The 11,064-nt window shown below is 32.4% G+C and overlaps 1 pseudogene; it reads right to left on the bottom strand.

The window, feature by feature from the left end:
• Positions 1–8,771: 8,771 nt before the first annotated feature.
• LOC122291190 lies at positions 8,772–11,064 on the bottom strand (annotated as a pseudogene).

Below are 11,064 nucleotides of genomic sequence, written 5' to 3'. Positions count from 1 at the left end.
ACTATTTTGTTTAAGAATTAGCAAAACGCTAATTAGAGGGTGTGATTAAACTGAAATATTACATATTTAATACGTTTGGAACCAATATTTCTTAATTAGTTCTTGATATTATTATTGGTTTTAGATGGAAAAATGATTAATAAGCATAAATCTGAGTTGTAGTTTAAATTAATTAATATCATGATTTATTCTTAACTTTATAACCTATAATTTAATTGGGCAATATTTTCTCATCTGCACAATACAACTGTGATATTCTATTCTTTATTTTTTGAGTTTCCGATTTTGTATGTTCTTTACTTTCTTGTTTTTAGAATGATTTTTGGATAAGTTTTTTCTCCAAAATCCATGCAGATGGACAAATATGTTGTAAATATCAAAGAATCAGTAATCAAGACAAAAACAAGAGAAAGCATGAAGCCGTGAAACATACAGTACCTTTTGTTGGCTTTTCAGCCTTTCAGCCATGAAATATACGCACACCACTTTTTACTTTGGGTCTCCTTGGATTTTGAAAAAAAGAAAGGAATATTAGACTTAGATAAACAAGGGACTGAAAGCTTGACTGAAGAAATGGAGAGGCAAAGGCACGAAAGGCAAAGAGCAGTTTTGCTCTTTTGGGTTTATGGGGCAGAGAAAAAAGAAAGAAGAGGGACTCACAAAAAATGGAGAGAAGAGAGGTTTATTCCTGGTTTTTCGGGGGAACTCATACACAAGAACGGAAAAAATGCAAGGGGGCTTTTGAGCAGAGCAAAAACGGTGAGACTTCTTTTAGTTTTTCAGCAGAGCAAAGGATAGACTGGGAGAGACGGCATTTTGGGGAGTGTCTTATGGAGAAACAAAGGAAGGACGGGCTAGACTTCACGAAAAAAGGGGGCAGAAATTATTTTGCGAGAAAAAGGACAACTGAGATCGAAACAAGGGATAGAGAGGACGTAATGTGAAAGAAGTTTTGGGGAGTGAGCTTAAATGAGGGACTTATTGAACAGAGTGGAGCTGGTTTACGGGCTCTGTTTTCAGAGGGAAAAATAGGGCTGCACTTTGGATGAAGAGGAGTTAAGGGAAGCTTTGTTTTTTTTTTTTTTTTTTTTTCCTTTTCGGGAGGGCTAGCTTTTAGAAAAGGGATGCCAAAAGCAACTGGACAAGGGGTTTTTACATAGAGATAGACTAGAGAGAGAGAGAGAGAGAGCTTCAACGGAGGACTTGCACGGATGTTGGTAGGATTTCTTTCCAAGAGGATCTTTGCAGCTGAGCTTTGAGTGCAATGGGTTCTTTTTTTTCTGGTGAGTAGATGGATTGAAGGGATGTAAAGCTCCCTTGACTTTTGAAAGCTTGGAGAGACACATGCTAGGCGTTTTGAACCAGGAGGGGTTTTTTTTTTGGAAGTTGGGACCGAACGAAAGGAGCACCTGGGGAGTTTATTTTTTTTCTTCTTTTTTGTTTGGGGTCACGGAGGACTGGGGGATGTTGGCTTACTTTTGAGTGACTAGGATGAAACGAAAAAGGGTTGGTGAGGCTCTGGTTTTGGGAAATAGAAACACAAAAACAAAAAGGAGAAGGAAAGAGGAACGAAAAGGCTGGAACAAACGCAAGGTGAGCTGGTTTTCTCTGGCTGGAACAAACGCAAGGTGAGCTGATTTTCAGGAGAGAGAGACGCTGGTTCCTAAGAGAAAAATAGAGCACCTGGGAAGTTTTCATATTTTCATTTGGAGGACTGACCAGAGGAAAAAGTTTTGAGAAAAAGGTGGTTTACAGAAAAATAGAGGAAGTTAGAGACCAAAGGACTAGTGAGGTTGATCTAGTTATGGGAGCTGGAGAACACTACAATGGAAGGAGTTGTAGGCACGACAGATGAAAAACGAACGAGGGGTATTTTTTGGACTTTCAGAGCTGGACGTTTTATTTTCATCTTGTTAGCTTGAGACTTTTGAAGCTGGACGCTGGACTGGGGTTGGTTCGTTTGACATTGGACTGGTGCTCGGGGACTTACGAACATGCTACACGGAGGGAGTTTTTAGATCTATTATCTCTTCATCTTTGTTTTGAGGTTTTTTTTTTTTTTTTGTTCTGGTGTTGATTTGGATTTTTTATTTTAGTTTTATTAAGGAAAATGTTCATTTGATTTTCTGGCTCATTTCATGAGTATGGTTGGCTAAACTTTTGTACTAAAGTTAGATGTGAAGTCTAATGATTTAAACATTCTTTTCGGATCAACATTAGAATTTATATTGTGAGTTTGATCGATTGAATGATTTTATTATTAGATATCTTGATTATCTATATATTGTGAGTTTGAATGATTGAATGATTCATTGTGACTTTCGAATAAATTGAATGCTTGAAAAAATCTCTGTGATATTCAAATGAGTTTGTGAATGTTTTAACAATCAATCGTTCATACTTAATCATTAGTGACTACTTGACCTTAAATGTTAAATCTTCAAATTAAAAATATTCATTATTCTAGTTTAATTGAAGTGAATCAATCGGAAATAATATTCTAAATTATTAGACGGATGCTCGAAACCTTAGTCGTTCTCTACATTAATTTATTTTATCATTTTAGTTTTATTCTATTACATTAAAAAAACTTCATTTCAGTAATTTTTTTTTCTATTTGATTGCATGTTCATTTTAGTAATTTATTTGAGTTATTTGAGTTATTTTTTTTATCACATAAGTTAATTTATGTGGATTCGACCCTGTTAGGTACTACAACATATGTATACTTACAGATAAAATTTTACTAAATTTTTTATTCACTAGTTTAAGTCAAAGTTTCGGCGCAATATTTTTCAGTTCAAAATGGAACTAGTTGGCTATGACATAAAAGACTAAGTCATGTCAATATGGAACTTATTTTCAAACTTTCAAAAACTGATCTTGTAAGAGATTTACCGAAAGTAAATTTATGATAAGACAAAATTTGTAATACATGTCAGTTTGGTAAACAAACAAAAATATTTTTAAAAACCAAGAAACATATTTTCACTACTAGACCATTGCAACTGATACATATGGATCTTTTTTTATCAAACAAAGTTGCAAGTGTAGGTGGAAAATATTATATATTTGTTATTGTTGATGATTTCTCTAGATATACTTGGGTTGTCTTTCTTACTTATAAAAATGAGGCACATAATATTTTTACCAAGATATGCAAGAGAATTCAAAATGAAAATAGTTATATTATTTCAAGAATTTGAAGTGATAGGAAGAAATAGTTTCTTAATAAATATATCGAAACTTTTTGTAGTGAAAATGATTTTATGCATAATTTCTTTGCTCCTCAAACTACTTAACAAAATAAGGTAATAGAGAGGAAAAATAGACATATTCAAGAGATGGCAAGAATCAAGAGTAATGCTCAATGAGAATAACTTACCTAGTTATTTTTGGGTCAAAGTGATAAGTATTATATTTTATGTTATAAATAGAGTTATGTTAAGGTCTAAGTTAGAAAAAATCTCCAATGAGCAATGTAATGGGAAAAAATTCAACATTGGTTACTTTCATGTACTTGGATGCAAATGTTTCATTTTGAATGACAGTGATAATTTAAGCAAGTTTGATGTAAAATCTGATGAATGTATCTTTCTCGGCTATTATACTAATAGTAAAGTTTATAGAGTTTTCAATAATAAGACTTTGACTATATAAGAATCTATGCATATAGTATTTGATGAATCTAACCCTATACTTTCCAAGAAATCCATTAATGAAGAAATAGAGGCTATGAATAACATGGATAACCTCAATAGAGAGAACACAATAAAGGAAATCCAACATGGAGACATTGGGAAAAATCATCAAAACTTAATATAAGATGTAACCAAATAGTAGAAACTTGTGAAAGGCCACGGAACAAATTCTAGGAGAACCATATCTCGAGATGTAAGTACTCGATCATCTCTTAAAAATGTTTGCAATCATACTACATTTTTATTTCAGATTGAACCCAAAAATATTGATGAAACACTTCTTGAGGAATCTTGTATTCTAGCTATACAAAAAGAGTAAAAAAAAAATTTAAAGAAATGATATTTGGACACTTGTTCCTTGAACCAAAAATCATACTATTATTGGAACAAAATTGCTTTTTAGAAACAAGAAATATGAGTCTGAAGTCATCACTAGAAACAAAACTCGACTTGTAACTCAATGGTTCAATCAAGAAGAATGAATCGATTATGATGAGACATATACATTAGTCGCAAGATTAAAAACTATTCGAATGCTACTTGCATATGCTTGTTATAAAAATTTCAAACTTTTTCAAATAAATGTTAAAAGTGCTTTCTTAAATGATTTTATAAATGAAGAGGTATATATTAAGCAACCTCCAAATTTTGAAAATCACAATTCTCCAAATCCTGTCTTCAAGCTCACAGAAGCCACTATATGGATTCAAACAAACTCCTAAAGCTTGGTACAAGAGACTCAGTAGTTTTTTTATAGTAAAAAGTCTTTCAAGAGGAAAAATCGACTTAACAATTTTCATTAAACACAAAAAGAATGATATTTTTTTATTCAAATTTATGTGGATGATATAATATTTAATGCAATAAATGAAAATATGTGCCAAATTTTTTCTAAGAGTATGCAAGAAGAATTTGAAATGACCATGAACGAAGAATTTAATTTCGTTCTCGGATTGCAAATCAAACAAGCAAATAGTGGAACACTTATTAATCAGTCAAAATATATCAAGAATTACTCAAAAAGTTTAGGATGGAAGGTGTAAAGGAAATTGGAAAACCAATGAGCCCATCCACCAAATTTAATAAATATGAAACCGGTAAACTAGTTGACTAAAAGGTTTATCGAGGTATGATTGGTAATCTATTATATTTGATAGCTAGTAGACTGGAGATTATGTTCAATGTACACTTATGTGCACGTTTTCAATTATCTTCAAAAGAATCTCATTTGACTGCAGTTAAGCGCATTTTTAAATATCTTATTGGTACAATTGACCTAGGGTTATGGTATCTTAAGCACACTTCTTTCGATCTAATCAGCTACTCAGATACAGATTATGCTTATTGCAAAATTGATCGAAAAAGTACTAGTGAAACATGTCATTTCTTACACTATGCACTTGTTTTATGATTTAGTAAAAAATAAAATTATATTGCATTATCTACTGTTGAGTTAGAAAATATTGTTGCGGATAGTTGTTGCGCTCAAGTTCTTTACATGAAGCAACAACTTGAGAATTTTAAACTCACGTATAATCACATTCCAATCAAATGTAATAATATAAATGCTATAAATCTTTCAAAACCCAATACAAGATTCTAGAACTAAGTATTAATATTAGATATCATTTTCTATGAAATCATGTGTAGAAATGTGATATTGTACTAGAGTTCACATGCACAAACGATTAGTTGGTAGACATTTTCACAAAACCTCTATTAGAAGACAGACAATGCATGATTAGAAGAGAAATATGAATGATGCATTTTATGAATATCTGTTAAATATTTTTACCTTTATTATCTGAAACGACTTACAAAAACTTGAGGCTCTTTAGCCTCATTTTTCAAATGCTCTTGCTCTTCATATATTAGCATATTATCCTTATCTAAAAGATTAAGCAGTCAAAATAAAGAACCGAGCAAAGATTTAAATCCTTATTCTCCTATTTTAAGTCTCATTTTTTTTTGTTAGACTCGTGAATAAGTCGTTGAAGTATATAAATTCTATTGTTAAGCTTTTCAACCTCACGAGTTTTGAACTACAACCGCCAGTAAAATACAACAATGGATGATTAGTATCGATTACCAAGACTCATAAGTTCATAAATGATATCATCATCTAACTTGTTAGTCATATAACTCTCATGCTACATCATGGCACCTATGGTAGATGTAGAAATAACTTGTGACTGAGGTAAAGAATACCTCATTTATTGATTACGAGGGTTATTGAAAAAAGATTGATGAGACATTGCAAAAGAAAATTTGTAGAATGAGAATATAGATGAATTATAGAGATGTGAAGAAGATTTGATACGAATTAAATGAGCTGAAGACTACTTTTATAGATATAGAAATAAAAATAAGACAAACTATAATCTCTTCAAATCTTACTTAGTCAAGATTACAAGGTATGTTGGATGCATATTGTCAAAATTTATTTAGCTCAGCCAGTAAGATAAACTGCAGATTGTCCCTATTTTTCTCGTAAGCTCTAAACCTCTACTATTATCTACTTATGTTGACTTTGTATTTGAACTCTCTCTATTCCAGCTCCTTTATTTGTGGTTGCAGGTCACGAGCATACCAGTCTGTAAATTTTTTTCAACTCCTTGTTTTCTTACTTTAACTTTTTATTTTGTCTATCTTTAGTAACAAGCATTTGACACAACTCAAATATTTGATTGTTAAGGCGATCAACCTCACTCACCCTCACTAGTAACCTTTAAGATATGGTTGTAACAAAGGTAGTGTATTGAGTACTAAGCATTCTTGATTCTGCAACAACCTCAGAATCAATCCTACTAGAAAAATTCATCTATGCTCCTATCAAGGTGTTGACGATCTCATGAGAGAAAATTGGTGGTTGAGGCATAAAGGATTCATGATTCAAATCTAAAACATTAATGGAAGAAAGTTGCTCGGTCATACTATCATTATATATAAATAGAAACTAGGTCAAGGAGCAATGTGAGAATATTTTTTTTGTAAGTATCCGATGGGTAAGGGTAAAAGTTTAAACTGGAAAACTGGCCTAGACTAGTTGGTTTGGTTTTGGACTGGTTCGGTCCGAAACGGGTTCCATGATTCTACAAACTGGATAGAATCGGTCCGATTCTAGGTTTAGGGTTTTTGGGACCAGACTAGTTCATTTATATATATATATATATATATATAATATTGATATATATAAAATATTATATATAATATATAATTATAAATATTATAATTTATAACATAAAATTATAATATTAACCATGAACATTTGTTTGACCATATGTTATTAATATAAAATATATATATATATATATATATTAATTATATTTTTAGGCCTAATAAGTTCTTAACATATTCCTTTAAATCATTTTGATAAATACATAATACATTATATTAGTATAGTAATTAGTATAATAATACTAATATATATTAGTATAGTAATTACATTTCACTTTAATTAATTGGTATACATTAGTATATTAATGTATATTAATACTATTATTATATTAAATCACTATAACTTATTAATATTAAATCACTTTTATATAGTAATATTAATACTAGTACTATATTAAATCACTTTTATATAGTAATACTAATATTATATTAAATCACTATAACTTATAATAATATAGTTATACTTAAACCAGACTAGAACTGGTAAAACCAAAAGTACAGATTTAAAATGGTAATTGGTTCGTAATCGGTTTTTGAAAATGCAAAACCAATATAACTGGTTCAGTTCCAGAAATTATGCAAAACTGAACCGAATCAGACTACTTACACCCCTACCGATAGGTGAAAATGATCATTTTTAAATAGAAACTCAGAACTTTCAAATCTCTGCAAAATCCTGTGTGTCAACAAAATCAAGTAGATTTAAATCTCCTTCTGCACTAAGTTGATAGAGTTAGGCCTCAAGGCTTTGTAACACTTGCTGGGACCCAGACAACTCCAATTATTCAGCTCTCTATAGTATCTACTAATGTACTGTTTTCATCAATCCATTGCTTACTTCAATTTCTTTTTAACGATGCCAAAATGGGGAGAAGTTCTAGAATAAAATATTAACATGTTCTATCCAATACTTTATTTTAAATTAACATCATTTGAATTGTTAAACTTGTTATATAAGCTTAGAATTATATTTATCTATTACTTGACATGTGAATCTTTTTAAATTTGAAATTGAATCTTATATATCTATAAATAGCTCATTTGAGATCTTTAAAATCATCACAATATATATCAACTACAAGTTTTATAATATTCATTCAAAACTTTCAATCTCTCTTTTATAAGCATTGAACCTTAACGTTGATTCATTTTGAGAGAGATATAGCTTGCGTTGTATTGTTTTCATTTCACTTATTAAGGAGTGTTCTATGATAATCTACCAACTATCAGCTCTTATATCAGTAAAAGAGTGTGTCTAATTTAGAGAGTGATGACCGCCTTAAAGATTTTTCTTTTTCTTTTTTTATAGATGTGAAAATATAACATTAGCACTAAAGAAAATGAAAATTCTCATCTCATGGAATATTTGATAGGAGTGGGATCTTGCCATTGAGACTTTGGATGGCTCAACAGTGGCTCTGTAACACACCTCTGAGGGTTGAAAGAACAATCCCACTTCGAGGGTGAGAACCTCTAAGAAAAAGAGAGTGAGATAAGGATGAAGATGAAAAAGCTTTCTATTAGTTTCCAGTTCAATTTCTCTAGAGCACCAAGGCTCATATGTATAGCTGGAATAGAGAACTAACTTGGGCTTGGGCTGACTACCAAGCAAAATAAAACAACATAACTATTAACAACAAAACAGACCAAAGGAAGTAAATCTATTCTATGGGCTCTAGCCGGTTAACTATATTTAGGTCCAACAAATTGCAAGTAGGCTAAAGAAAATAACACAACAAAATAACATAATAAGGCCCACGAGCCCAGGACCATGTGAATTGATATGGTCCTCCCCCATCAAAACACCTTTGCCCACAATGTGTGGGTAAGTTTCCTTGATCTGGTCATAAGGCTCCCACTGCAGGAATGTATCATAATCAAGGAGGGAAATGATCAACTTTCAGGCTTAGGAATCTTTGTTTTAATAAAAAGCTACCAACTATCCTCAACAACTAATTTTACAGGACAACAATTATTTAACCCTTTAACACTAGCAAAGTGTCCAAATCCACTGTGTTTCACACTAGCAATTGGAAGGGACTGACACATGTAATTTGATGAAAAGTCATTAATTGTAGCAACTCCAAATTTATTTATGAAGTTATCTCTCTGGCATGTCATTGATTGCTAGAGAAAAAACAACACAACCAAGTCTATATTTTGAGTCATTTGCAAGCTTCACATCTCCTTCATTTGTGCTAAATTCATTATCGACATGATTGGTCCAAAGGCATCCTCTTGTATCAATTTCATCATATGATTTACTTTCACTTTCACATTGGGAGGAAAAAGCTGATCCACTGCACCTTCACTTTTATTACTAAAGCTTCCACAAGCAACAATTTCCGCTTATTTTTCTAAGGAATCATTAACAAGGCTTTCAAGCATTTTCAGAGTGCTCTTGCAAACATATGCCTCCCAAATCATACTTGCTAGAAAGGGTGGGCAAGCAGAAATGAATTTAACACTTTTGGTCACTTCACTAACAAATGAAAAATAAATTTCCCTATGGACATAAAATCTCTCAGCACCAGCACATTTTTAGTTCACTTGATTGAAGAGCAGTTATAATAGTAATGTGTGCAACGTGATTCATGTCTACATTTTCACACACAACAAATGCATCTTTTCCACCAAGCTCAAGCGTAATGGGGATAAGTGTCTTAGTAGCATTTCTCATTATCATCTTATCCATGCCATGCGATCCAATAAATATTACTTTGTCAATAGAAAACACCAGTGCTTCTCCGGTTTCAACAAAGTTTATAATAATTTCAACCAAGTTGTCAGGAGCTCCAAACCAAACACATGGTTGAAAATAAAACTCAAGTTGATCTCCAATGATAAAATTTATTAAGATCATCTCCTTGAAGCAGGACCCAATAATTGAATAGCAGCAAGCTGAACAAACATGCTGGCCATGTCAATTCCTATCCCCAGTTTCAAGCTTCAATAGAGTGGGCTGGTACCAAAACCCTAGTCAAGATCATCAAGCATTACAAGAAACTCAATGAAAGACACCAATGAGTTTGAAGCATCAATTTCACCATGGACTTCCAGCATCTCACTAACCCCATGAGAAGGGACATAAAAAGCCCTAAACAATTGGATGTATCTAGAATCATCAACCTTTTAATATGTGGAATGCCTTCATTCATAGGATGCCACAAAAGTGCATCAAAAGCAACACGTTTACACTTATTTGGAGGGTCACCACAAATTAGGGCAATGAATGCAAAATCATACCCAAATCCACCCTGCCTAAGCCTGCTTCATCTAGAATAGAGAGTCTACTCTTGTATATGGCTTTGACAACTCCTTGGAAGCTATCTAGCTTTAGAAAACTAAGTAAATGGTGAAGAACTTCTTCCAATTTAGGCTTGCAAATGGATTTCTCAGGAATGCAACTACCAGAACGGACATCGGCATGTCACCATTAAGCATTTCCTTCATTAGAAGGTCTATATGACAACGACCCCTAGTAATCCTTTGGAAAGCCCTAATTTGAAAAGCATTGGCCAAGTTTGGTCTCTCCTCCAAAGTCTTAACTTTTGAGGGTTCCATAGTTACAAATGCCCCCTCCCCATTTTCATTGGCGCCTTTATTAAACTTCACATTTTTCTTTTGTAGTTGCTTCAAATGGTATATTGCATCATGCAGCGCAACCCTATTTGTCATTTTCAAAGCTGCCTTCAAAGATTTCTTAGCATCTTCAGTTTCCCCATAATAAAAGTTCAATAGATAGTGAGTTTTTTTTTTTTTTTTTTTTTTTTTTTCCAGATAGAATGCTAATCTCAAGATCCCGATCAAGGTTGGTTGAACCATCACCAAATACTACTTTGTCAACTACTGCATCTTCATCGGTCATGAAAGTCACCATATCATTGTTATCATAAAATAAAATATTGGTCGTAACAATTTTATATCTTTCTCTTCCTCTATCAAAGGGACCGAAAACATCTTTAAATGGCAACACATCAAGCAATCGAGGAGCATAATTCATGCCCCTAATGCGCCTACTCTAACCCTCATTTATCTTCATCATAAAATGCTCTATCCAACAGTTATTGCAAAAACTATGGCCATAGTCCATTCTTGTTGCCTCACCACTAGGTATATCCTCCATGTAAATGTCACATGTTACTATGGAATGCATCGATGAATCAAGATCTTGTTGCCTGACCAT

This window comes from Carya illinoinensis, chromosome 13 (genome assembly GCF_018687715.1).
Source record: "Carya illinoinensis cultivar Pawnee chromosome 13, C.illinoinensisPawnee_v1, whole genome shotgun sequence".
NCBI classification, from domain to species: Eukaryota; Viridiplantae; Streptophyta; class Magnoliopsida; order Fagales; family Juglandaceae; genus Carya; species Carya illinoinensis.
This window is presented reverse-complemented; position numbering and strand designations above follow the sequence as displayed.